We start from the raw sequence: 12,573 nt of genomic DNA, 5'->3' as shown, positions 1-12,573 counted from the left end.
CTCTTATCTTCTCAACTAAATGAATAATCAGAGTGATGGGAATAAAAAATTGGTGCAATATGTAACAGATAAGTGCAAAAAAAAGCCTGGAGGAAATTTTAGTACAAAAGAAGGAGATTGTACAAAGCTGCAGAACCGGTTTGGAATCAGCATGATTACATGTTAGCAGGAACACCGACCCTGCATCTGACAATAATCACAGCTCTGCTGACGTCTCTGAGACTGTGGCAGTCATAGCTCACGTTCCTTCCTCTAAACTCTTATTGGCTGCAGCTTTAACTGTTCACAGAAATTACTTGTAGCATACTTAAGTATGTCACTTGTACCATGGTTGCTTAAGCGTAAGCATGCAGTGTGTTCCAGCCTGCAGGACAAATGTTGACGTGCCGTCAGAGCTCACAGCCTGCCTGTGGACATCCATCTTCCCAGTGAACTAACCAGACACTGTGTGCTGTATATAAATGTTAATAAGTGTAATTTAATGCGTGATACTTGCAGTCTTCTTGTCTGTGTTCTTATTCTCTTTGAAGAATCGGACATTGCTGGCTGGGTTTTAGAAGACGAGTAGATTGTGTATACATCTCTAGCATTACTTTCTTTGACCTCCATGTTTTAGAAGCAGCTCTAGTTGTCCTGAGAGAGGTTCCTGTAGTAAACTGAGATTTACAAATCACTTATAAGTGTTAACTGCCCTTGTCTGTGTAGTTAGAAGTGATACCTGTCAGATGAAAGCGACAACTTTTTGTGCTACCTTTGCATCAAGCTGAAGTCAGCTCGGCACAGATTTCCTTATATGGTCTTCTTGGGCACTGTGTCTTTGGAAGTGGAAGTGAGCATAGCAGGTCACCTTTAACTTGTGCTTCTGAAGTCGTTGTGAGTAGCAGTGAATGCACGATAGAGCCCAGAGTGTGGAGCATTTAAATCAGCTTATTTTGTAGCAGAACAAGTTTGACATTCAAACCTGTAGAGAAAACAAAACCAAAGACAAAACCAAAGACGTTTCTGTTTAGTAACCGTCACAGGGACGTCATACTGTGTTCAGGTTAAACGGTCCACCGGTCATTTAAATGCCCAGTTTTCTAAAATTTGCTATCATTTGAATATAAATGGATCATCTGTGATTCAGTGTACTTTCACAGTCAGTGTGGAACAACTTTTGTCTTCACACAACACGTTTCTGCACATTTGTGGCTTCAGATTTCTGCAAGAGTGTTGTGTTCATGAGTGCAGGACTTTAGAGAGTCACCCTGAGTCTCTGCTCCTTTGCTCTAAATCAACCAACGGGCTCCAGTTTCACAGCTGTGGCCTGACCATCCACAGACATGGCTTTCCAAATTAGTCTTTCCCTCATGTCGCTGCATGTTGCTCGCCCGCTGTTAACACGCGCTCGCATGAATGAATGTGCACCCACTTATTACCATAACAACCAGTAACAGGACGTCAGTGTGTGCTCTTTAATATAAACAGCGACACTCATGCATAGCTTTTAATTAGTCAGCAAACAAATAAATGTATCCCCTACATACCTCTAACATGAAAAACAAAGGGATAGCCGTTCATATCTGATTCAATTGCATGAATAATATAATATCTAGCAGCCCATAACTGGTCTCTAAACTCTATTTCACATTTTAATGTGCAGTTTTACCCTCCACTGCATCCTTTCAACACAAATCCTCCTCAATAAAATTTAAAGGTCAGGCTGACTGACGTGTGATATCTGCTGTGTGTGTGTCTTCAGCCCATTCAGACCGGTTAGTTCTGTAGCTCGTTTGCCACTGAGGCACAGCTCCAGCATCCCAGTTTAGACTGTCACCCTATCCCCCAGCACTCGCCCATACTGCACTCCACCTCTCCGCCCTCCAACACGTCCCCAGAACCATGCAGCTGCCTTGGGGGAAACGGGCACCAAGGACAGTTATGTAAACCAGGAACACTGTGTGACTCATTTGTAATGATTTTCATCTGAAACTCAGAAGCACTTACATACCGAATAACACAATATTGACGTGAGCACATAATCCAAGTTTGTTCGTTTTTTTCCCCTGATGTTAAAGCGATGTGTTGTTAAAAGATTTGTACATTAGCTCTGACACTCATGAAGCAACAGGATAAAATAGTCTGCACAGATTCAGTTTGTGTGTGTGCAAATGTGTGCATGCATAGTTGCATAATTTATTATAATCAGTTACAACAGGCTTATATTTTTGCCTAGTTTTAGACTAAGACTTAATAGTTTACTTATTAAAAGTAAACATTTTTAACATCCATCCATCTGAAACTGAACTGAAAATAAAATAATAAAAAAAAAACCAAAACACTCAATATAACAGCTGTGGGCGAAGCATTCATACAAACATGCAAGCTCTCATAACAATCAAGGATGTGGCCTTTACCATTATGTTGATGTATCTGTTAGCACTGCATGTTTATTTGTGCTTTTGAGCAGTTATGCTTCCTGATTCCCAGATATTGTTTTGAGCATTAAGGCAGGAGACACGGAGTATTTCATAAACTCTGTTTGGGTCGGCTTCAGCGTGATAGTAGATTCTTATTCACAGCAAAGGCTTCAGGGAGCAGCTGAGGGCTGCATGCATTCACACATTCACACATGGGTGTTGCCAGGAACAGCTGGCAGCCTAGGCCACTGATGGCATCCCCTGATGCATGTTTGTGATATTTCTTTCTACGTTATTAAGCAACAGCTTCTTAATTTGCTGTTGTGGTACTTGTATTCAGAGAAGAGAGATAAATAAAACCCAGAGGATTTAAAGTTTGTGACGCTTCAAAGGCGTGGTGTTGTTTCGAACTTAACCTGAAACAAAATCACCTCTTAATCCCTGGGATAACTTCATTAAGTCTCTCATGAAAGATGTTAGAAATCTTAGGAAGTGGCAGCAGCCAGGATTTGGGATGCTCGTGCCTTCTTAGCTTCTGATCTGGACTAACAGCTTCGAACTAACAAGTCCTGAGCCAGAGGAGCAAAAAATTATGTTAGCAGTTTGCGGCGCCTGCAAATAGACTCGGGCATTTGTAAGACAACTCTGTGGACCTGTGTGGATCGTGTGAAGGTTAAGGCTGTTACACAGTGGAAAGTGCCGGGCTCACTGAAGAAGAATGATGTATATGTATGTTTTAGTTTAGGGTAAAACACTGATGAGGACAACAAGATGTGCACTGAAGAAAAATAACTGCCTTTTCTTTATTTAGGTGCACTTAGGCTATTTTAAAAAGTTCTGCAGGTGAGTAATGTCACCTTCCGAGGTGTGTGTTATGTTCACATAAAATTCATGTTTAATTTAATTTCTATAATCTTAGTTTAGCTCTTTTTTTAAAATAAACTGGAAGAACAGAATTTACTCCATATGTTAGGAGATGAGATCTTAGTTTTTTCTTTTATCCTTGTGTCCAGTGACTGCACACTTACAGGAACACTGGCTTTATTAACATTTGAAGAGCAGCACTGAACAGTCACTGATCATTGCAGAAGTAGCATTCATGGTGGCCTGTTAATACGCTGTCCTACAAAAATAAAATAAAAAACATTAGAAACTATCTGACACATTTACACGAATTCAAGTCTGAACACAACATGACTGGAAAAAATCATCACAATCACAAAGAAAATATTTTTCTTGAAATAACTGTGATGAATTTTTACACATTAGTGCAGAAATGTTTCATAATTGAAAAACAAAAGTAGAGATGCTGAACTAAACTAATACGTATGTGGCCGCAAAATACAGAAAACACAATAAATTCAATTTTCAATTCATTTCAATTTTATTTATGTAGCGCCAAATCATAACAACAGTCACCTCAAGGTGCTTTATGTTGTAAGGCAGATCCTACAATAATACATACAGAGAAAAACCCAACAATCATATGACCCCCTATGAGCAAGCACTTTGGCGACAGTGGGAAGGGAAAACTCCCTTTTAACAGGAAGAAACCTCCAGGAGAACCAGGCTCAGGGAGGGGCGGGGCCATCTGCTGTGTCCAGTTGGGGTGAGAGACGTAAAGGTAAATACATTTTGAATCAAGTAAAAATTTATTAAACTTAATAAAGTCAAATGCACTAACTTACTCCCATTTACCATTTGAATGTATGGTTGGTTGAAATTAGAACATTTTTCAGAAAGTTCTTCCTGATTTTAAAAGAGACTCCTCTGTGTTTGTAAATCAAAGTCTGTCCAGATGTTTGGAAGTGTGAATCCTTATAGTACAACCTGACACTGTGGCTAATGTATTAAATATATGTCTTTGTATTTTCATTTTATTTAACAGTAGAAAGTAAAAGATTTCCTTCTTAAACTTGCCTAAACTTTATACACACAGGAAAATAAAACCTGAAAAATTATGTAAGTCACTGCTATCAGGGGTTGAATGTGCCCTCGTGCAGCATCACCAGTTCTCAGAGAGTGTTTGTCAGTCTAGTGTCCATATTCAGTGATCAGTAAGTGATATCAAAACCAACAGAATGGACACAAAGCAGGGAGATTTATTGAAGAATGACAGGAAGATGATGAGCCATCACTGCAGCATCACTTTTGTGTGAGGAACACAGTGGGAGGGGTTTTTCTGAATACAACATCATGCAACTAGTTTATACGCTTTTCAGATCCCAGTTTGTGACTGTCTGTGATCTTGGTGTGAATCCTGTGGAGGCTGTGGAGGTGAAGCTTCAGTGAAACACGAGCTGCTCGTGAGGGGAGCTCGAGGGTGATCCGTGGAGGTCTATCTTTAGCCCCGCTTTACCGGCCCTCGGATCTCCAGTGCCAGTTCTCCTGATTGAATTGCACTGACTCAGCCGTAAGTCAGGCGTTCCCTCGCTCTGTTCATTCATTCGCCGTCAGTTGAGTCGACAGAGAAGAAGACGGTTTAATAGACACACACCAGGAAACAGTTAATATTTAACAGAGTTTTGTTGTAAAAGGCATTCACGTTTTATCTGGGATTAACTCACAGTATTTATTATTCATAATTTTCCTTTCAGCTTCACATGTATGTCTTTATTTACTATCATGAACCTGCAAAGGTTCATGATAAAAGCCATGCTAGCAGCACAGGGATAGCCCTGTTGGGTGAGCAGGCCACCTCTTTGGTTCACATCTGCTTCATGGATTGCAGTAAAACTTGATATTCAGAAGATGAATCATGTTGACCTTGATGATGTTGTCCTTTACATTTCATCTGCCCAGCTCTTTGGTTTCCAACTAAATGAAACATATTTCTGCCCAGTGCTTACTGGCAAACACAAATTATACAACCATACTAAAATGAGATGAGGAATATAGCCTCAACATGCCCTCAGTGTAGAGCGAGCAGATCTGACACATATGTTCTGGCCTTGCCCACGATCGTCTCCCTTATGGTTAAGAATTTTTAACATTTTCAAAGACAATTCGTACATTATGCTCTTGCATAATAAACTACTTCAAAAATCAGTAAAAATTAATCTAAAAAAAGAAAGGGAGGAAGAGTGATGTTGTTTCTAAAAACATGGATGTTGTTTCTGAGTCAGCAAATTGATGCTAATTTAAAGTGCTCTAAAGCTGCATTTTTAAAGGCCATCAGGGGGCGACACATGTGGTTCCTAAAAGACTTCCTATAGCAATCTCTGAGAGAACAAAGCTCTGCCCTGACCTTCGCTCACGCTGAGACTGAAGAAGTCACTTGGATGAGTGACGAAATGTTTCTCCCACTGAAAACGCTACGTCCAGATGGACAGAACCTTTTGGGACTTTTATGGTCTGAGTAGCAACAACTTTCCCTGAGGGGGACAATAAAGTATATTGTATGGTATCGAATTACTTTGCTGGATAGCCAAGATGGCAGCAGCATGTCTCCTTGTTGAATGTCTGCTTTGAATTTTTGGGGTATTTTGTTTTTGTTTTTTACTATCTTAAATGGATTTTAGTTTTTTCTAACAAGCTTTTTAAGGGTATTTTAAACTATTCTGTAAATTCTTGGAAAGTGATCTTTTTTTGGGGGGGGGACCTCTGCTACTACCAGAAGTTGTCTGCACCACACCAGGGCCTGTGCTGCTAGCATAAACCAACTGAGCCTCAACCAGGGCCTGTGCTGTTTTCTGAGGCCATCTCACTGCACCGGGGCCTGTGCTGCCAGCTGGATCCATCGGCACCACCCCAGGACCTGTGCTGCTGGCTGGGGCCATCTGCACCGCACCAGGGCCTAGCTGGACCCATAGGCACCACACCAGGGCCTGTTCTGCTAGCATAAACCAACTGAGCCTCACCAGGGCCTGCACTGCCGGCTGGACCCATAGGCTGTTCATAGCCTGTACATAGCTTGTACTCACTACAGCCTGTACATACCTATAGTTATAGAATATTCACAACATACTTCATACCGTGTACATTATAACATACCATAATAGACCCATTTCTGTAATATACTTACATATCTATATTATTGCTAATATATATTGTAATATATCTATATCACTAAAGCACTTCTGGATGGATGCAAACTGCATTTCGTTGCCCTGTACCTGTGCATGTGCAATGACAATAAAGTTGAATTCTATTCTATTCTATTCTATTTTAGGAAGAATCACAGTACTATCACAGCTGCAATTAGAGTGGTAAATGATATTACTATTGCACTTGATAAAAAAACAACACTGTGCATCCCTTTTTATTGATTTGTCAAAAGCATTTGACACTGTTGATCACTGTATTTTAAAACTTAGACTCTTCCAGTCAGGACTCTCTGAGAGAGCAGTGTCATGGTTCTCAAACTACCTCAGTAACAGGACTCAGTGCATTAAATCTGACGGTCTATGTTCTGACTTTGTTACAGTGCACAACGTAGTGCCACAGGGTTCTGTATTAGGTCCCCTTCTATTTATCATTTACATAAACAATCTTAGTCTAAATGTGCCAGATGCAAACTTGCACTTCTATGCTGATGATACAGTTATTTACAGCTGTGGTTCAACTCTTGTCCAAGCCATTGACTCCTTGCAGAAAGCCTTTTCTGCTGTCCAGCACTCATTACTTCAGCTTAAACTTGTTCTCAATGCAGACAAAACAAAGCTCATGTTGTTTTCTAAATCAAGGAGACGAGCCCAAACAACCCCATCAGTAACCACTCTTGAAGGTAATAACATAGAGTTGGTTCACACCTATAAATATCTGGGAATCTTAATTGATGACTCGCTTACCTTCAAACCACATGTAGAGAATCTTGTGAAAAACCTGAAGTTAAAACTGAGATTTTATTTTCAAAATAAGTTGTGTTTCTCTTTTAATACAAAGAAGCGGCTTGTTGCTGCAACATTCTTGCCTGTGCTGGATTATGGTGATATTCTATATATGAATGCTTCTGCTCAATGTCTTCGAATGGTTGATTCTGTGTATCATGCTTCTCTGAGGTTCATCACTAACTGTAAATTTCAGACTCACCACTGTGAGTTATACTCTCAGGTAGGATGGCCTGCTTTGGTAAGTCGGAGGAACTCTCATTTATACAGTTTTATATATAAGGCAATACTTGGGTTGCTGCCTTCTTATATATGTTCCCTGCTTGTAATGAAACATGCTGGTCGGTATTCTCTTCGTCCGCATGGCTACTTGTTGCTTTCTGTTCCATTTGCCCGAACTGAACTTGGTAAAAGAGCTTTTGTCCATTTAGCACCCTTGGCCTGGAACAAACTGCAGAAGGAATGGAAAATGACTGAATTCATTTCATTAAGTGCTTTTAAATCTAAACTACGAATCCTTGAGGCCAAGTCCATAACATGTAACTGTAACAATTAGATTGATTGTCATTTTAACTGACTTTTTTATTTTTATTTGCATTTTATTGAATTTTATTTTTTATTTTATTTGTATTCTTTCACTTATTGTTGCATGTGTGTTGTTGCTGCCTGTGTTTGAGTAATTTCTGTAACTGTGAGACATCTGCTGCTGCCTATCTTGGCCAGGTCTCCCTTGAAAAAGAGGTTTTTAATCTCAATGGGATCTTCCTGGTTAAATAAAGGTTAATGGAATGGAAATACTTTTTCATTTTTGCTATGTCATGCTGGGAAAATCCCCATGAACCTGCACTATTTCTGATGACCAGCAGGGGACAATTGCTGTGGCTGCAAAAGAACAAAGAGGTCCATAGGAAAACAACTCTGCTGCCCTAATTGGAGTTGAATATATGTTATCTTTTATATACAGACACCAAATACCTGTGGAATATCTGCATGTTTTTTCTCTACCTTAGTGTATGTGTGTTTTGTCATTGTTCCCCGATCATTTATTTCTCATTTTAAATCAGCAGTGTTGGCCAGACCGCTGTGTGTGTGTGTGTGTGTGTGTGTGTGTGTGTGTGTGTGTGTGTGTGTGTGTGTGTGTGTGTGTGTGTGTGTGTCCGTTGCATTATTCTTTGAGCATGCTCGTTTACATAATGAATCCCTGAAGTGTTTTAATGTGTATCCTTGTCCATGACTGTGCATGCAAACAGGGTGCAGGGACTTCCTTCCTGTCAGCTGCTAGTTGGATCGCCAGCATAAAATACCAGCACCTCTGTAATCCTAGCTTTGATGTCAGTTTCTCATCTATCTCGCCTTTGCACCCAACCCCACCACCCGCAAAAAAAAGAAAAAAGAAAAAAGAAAATAGCAAATATTCAGACATCTCTTGCCTTGTGTCGCAGTCACAGGCAACTCCATATCTGTCATACATGTGATATTTAGCATGTTATGTGTTCGTTAAAAAAGTGTAGAAAAATAATTAAGGATGCAGAGTTTTAATGTTGGTATTTTTAGTGTTGAGGCTGTAATGATAGGCAGTGCTGCTAATGTGTCCTCAGAGCCGGTCACAGTGAGGTGACAGCAAAATGAAATGATATAGGATATCCAGTCATGAAAGTAAAGTGTGTCTCATTAGGGATGTGTGCGTATGAGTATGTTTGAAGATTAAGCCCCTCAATAAAAAAGCTTTCGTTGACATTATATTAAATGATTTAATAAATACAAAGTGTTTAAACATGCCAATTAGAAATGGAACACTTTGCAGAACATTAAAGAAATAAGGCAATGAGTAAAAACTGCTGCCTTAAAGCTGGCATGACTTTACGTTTCGCTGACTCAGCAGCCAAGTCTTAACACATTATTATGAAGGTCATTTTGGTTTATAGAAAGATCTAGAGGGCTGAACTGATTCGGTGGGGCTTAACCTTTGCAGTGCTTGTCCCCACAGGTCCTCAGTGTATAGTTTTAAGGTAACACCAGTGGTTCCAGTGCAGTTACAGTCAGAGAACAGTTAATATTCATAAGCTAAGCCATGAACCAAGGAGAGAAAATTAACCAACCATCAGCTGTCACGGGGCAAGAAGCAGGCTACAAACTGGAAAGGCCACCAGTCTATCACAGGTCTAACACAGAGACCATTCACACCTACAGCTGATTTAACCTAACATGCATGTCTTTGGACTGTGGGAGGAAGCCGGGATATGCAGACAGAACCCACACAGCCATGGGGAAAAGATGCATAAAGGCTCCAATCACCTGGTGGAGTCAAGCCCAGGACCTTCTTCCTGGGAAGAAACTGTGCTACCCACCAAACCACCATGCTGCCCTGAAAATAAAGCAATCATTTTCATTGTTTCTCAAGTATATACTTTAAAATTATTGCTTTGTTTTCAGTTATTGGAGGACCTTTGTAATAAAAGTATATTATTAATACAAACTGCTGCATTTGACTTCTTTCTTTTCACGCTTTTTACTATTGTTGTTTGCATCACCCCCAGCCCTTGTCTGGTGACTTACAAATGTGAAAATATATGGCCTAATAAAAAGACTCACTTTCCCACAATCCTTCTCTACCTCTTCTGCTCCAGATGTGCATGACTAAGCCCATTAGGTCCTCCTGTGAGTTATGGTAAATCTAAGTGACAATCTACAGTTTGAATTACACAGTAAAAGACACTTAAACGTCTCAGTCTGACTCCTCCATCAGCTGGTGGGCGGCGAATCTTTACTGATTCAGTTTCAGAGGCAGGACAGCTTTGCTCTTTATTATTGTGTTTAAGGCTGAGTGGAACTTTCTAAAGACCAAAATAGTGTCGATCATTAAGGCCATTGTGTAACTCCTCTGAGGGATTTCTTTCTTTAAAGGTTGATCACTCTTCTAAACAGCTGTGGTTATATACATGTAACTCATCATCAACATCCCTTCATTTATCAGCATTTGCTTTATTCTTCATAATATGTTACTGTGGTTATTCTTGTATTGTTTTGTGATATTATGGTTAAGTTTAGCTGTGCTGCCTGTAGATGATCAGCTGTAAACAGTTTGCATACATCATTTCCACCTTGACAAACACCAAACGTGGTTTAAAGTCCATTGTAACTAATAAAATCAATTAATTTTAGTAAATTTCCAGTCTTTGCTGTTCCTCTGAGGCTGATGAGTTTCCAGGATGCACTGCAGACTTCAGTGATTACTGGGCTTCCTGTATTAAAGTTTATTTCTTTATTACAGCTGCACAGAATACTGAACCTAAAGTTATGTTAGGAGCCAGTGATGTTAGTAAAACTATTTTTAATTAATTCTGGAACTGACTAGCTCTACTTTAAGACATATGACCTGCGTTTACCTGCAAAATGTCAGCGAAAGACAAACAAAGAGACTGCTTCTAGTTATTCTCACCCAGTCTGCCTTTGCTCCTGTAAACAAGGGTGTGTGAATTTTACATTGTCTCACACTTCCCTCTACACACACAGACCCACACATACACATTTTTCAGATCCTGTTTGTTTGCAGTTGTCTGTTGTTAAGCTGCTGAGCCGCAGCCCCGGTGACTCCCATTAGACCTGCTGTAATGCTCATTTGACTTTAATAAGACTAATGCTGGTTCAACAGTGACCTCTAGGTCTCTCTCTCACATACAGGCACACGCACAGACCACCCAGTTAATCTTACTGAAAGGACGTGCTAATCTCTGACAACGCAGCAACAATACAACAAAATGAGAAAACAGAGGAAGCAAACAGGAACTTAAATAAACCACAGCACCGAAGGGAGCCTGGCTGTTAATATAACTGTCTCCATGGATACATAGCAAAGCTACAACCACCAACCTTTTTAAACACAGGACTGTTTTAAGCAGCAAATAGTCTGCATTTTAAATGATAAAGAAACCAAGATCCAAGTTTGTTTGTTTATTTAAATAAATAAATAAGTTTACACCCACAGTTGTCACTTGTAAGGTATAAGAAGAGAAAGTTAAGAGCAGAGAACAAACAGATGACGTAAATATAATGAAGTGTTATGTGAACATATGACTGATTTTACTTCAAAAATAACACTATGATGCTAAACTTAGCCTCAGATGTGCATTCATCCTCACTTTACCTTTACCTTTAATTTTTAATCGTTTAAAAGTTAAAGACAAAAGATAATCACTTAGAAAGACACCAAATTTTAAAATGCACATTATTGTCAATATTTTACCATTAATTTTAATATTAGAGTTATATTTGACTAATTAATATTAGCTGAAAAAAAATCAATTAATAGCTGTGAAAAAAGATAGATAGATAGATAGATAGATAGGCAGTTCGTCTCTTCTGCAGATAGGTGGCTTTGTCCTGGGACAGGACGTCACAGTCGCGGTGTATGATGGGAAATTTGGGATCAGGTAAGCTTCTGCAAGTCGTTCAGCAGAGCGGACACAACAAACAGACAAATACCGGAAATCATGCGAGTTTACCTTCAAAATTAAAGCCTTTCTTTCATTATGGATTTCTCTTCCTAAAACGATTAATATTGGGGTTTTTAGAATCAGGGATCAGGGAATACAATTTCTTGATGTGCAATTTCTACAGTAATGTGGAGCCATAATACAGCTTCATTTGTCCATCGTACTGTGGAACCCTTGGGTCAAACACAGCATTTTATGTCTCTTTGCTTGTGCTGAGAAATGCCCATCATAAATGTGTTTTATGGAACACGATACCAAGGAACAGAAAGACAAATTATATTCTTCAGAATTGGCGAGCACCTTGTGCCAATTTAGTCTGACTGATTAATAACTTTACCTGAGGGAGAAATAAAATGCAAGCTGTGTTAAAAATAGTTGTGAGGAAAAATATTAATCCATCCATTCATCTAGTGACAGAATGCAGAAATCGAGCTCATCTGACAGGAATTCACTTTTCTCAGTGTTTCCAGTTATTTTTCTTCTTTCGATTGCTCCATTTATGACTCACTATAGCGGATCATCTGTCTTGTTCTCACCCTATCACTAGCATCCTCTTCTGTCACATCAACATGACACACTCTGCATGTCCCTCCTCAATATCTTCTCTTTTCCTTCTGCCTGGCATCTCCATGTTCAACATCCTTTGTCCAACACATTGTTGAGGTATGCAGTCATTAATAATTTTTATCACTAATAATTGCAGTTTAACATTCTTAAACTGAAAATAGATCCATTGATTAAGAATATATATGGATTAAACAAGTGAAAAATACAAGTGAAATCATGAAGTACAGGGTCCTTTGTACAACATTTATTTTGAAGTCGATAAGCGGAAGTTCAGTTCTGCTAAAG

The sequence above is a fragment of the Perissodus microlepis genome, chromosome 14, assembly GCF_051167445.1.
Source record: "Perissodus microlepis isolate ML-2025 ecotype Zambia chromosome 14, ASM5116744v1, whole genome shotgun sequence".
In the NCBI taxonomy this organism is placed as follows: domain Eukaryota; kingdom Metazoa; phylum Chordata; class Actinopteri; order Cichliformes; family Cichlidae; genus Perissodus; species Perissodus microlepis.
Note: the sequence above shows the minus strand (reverse complement) of the source record.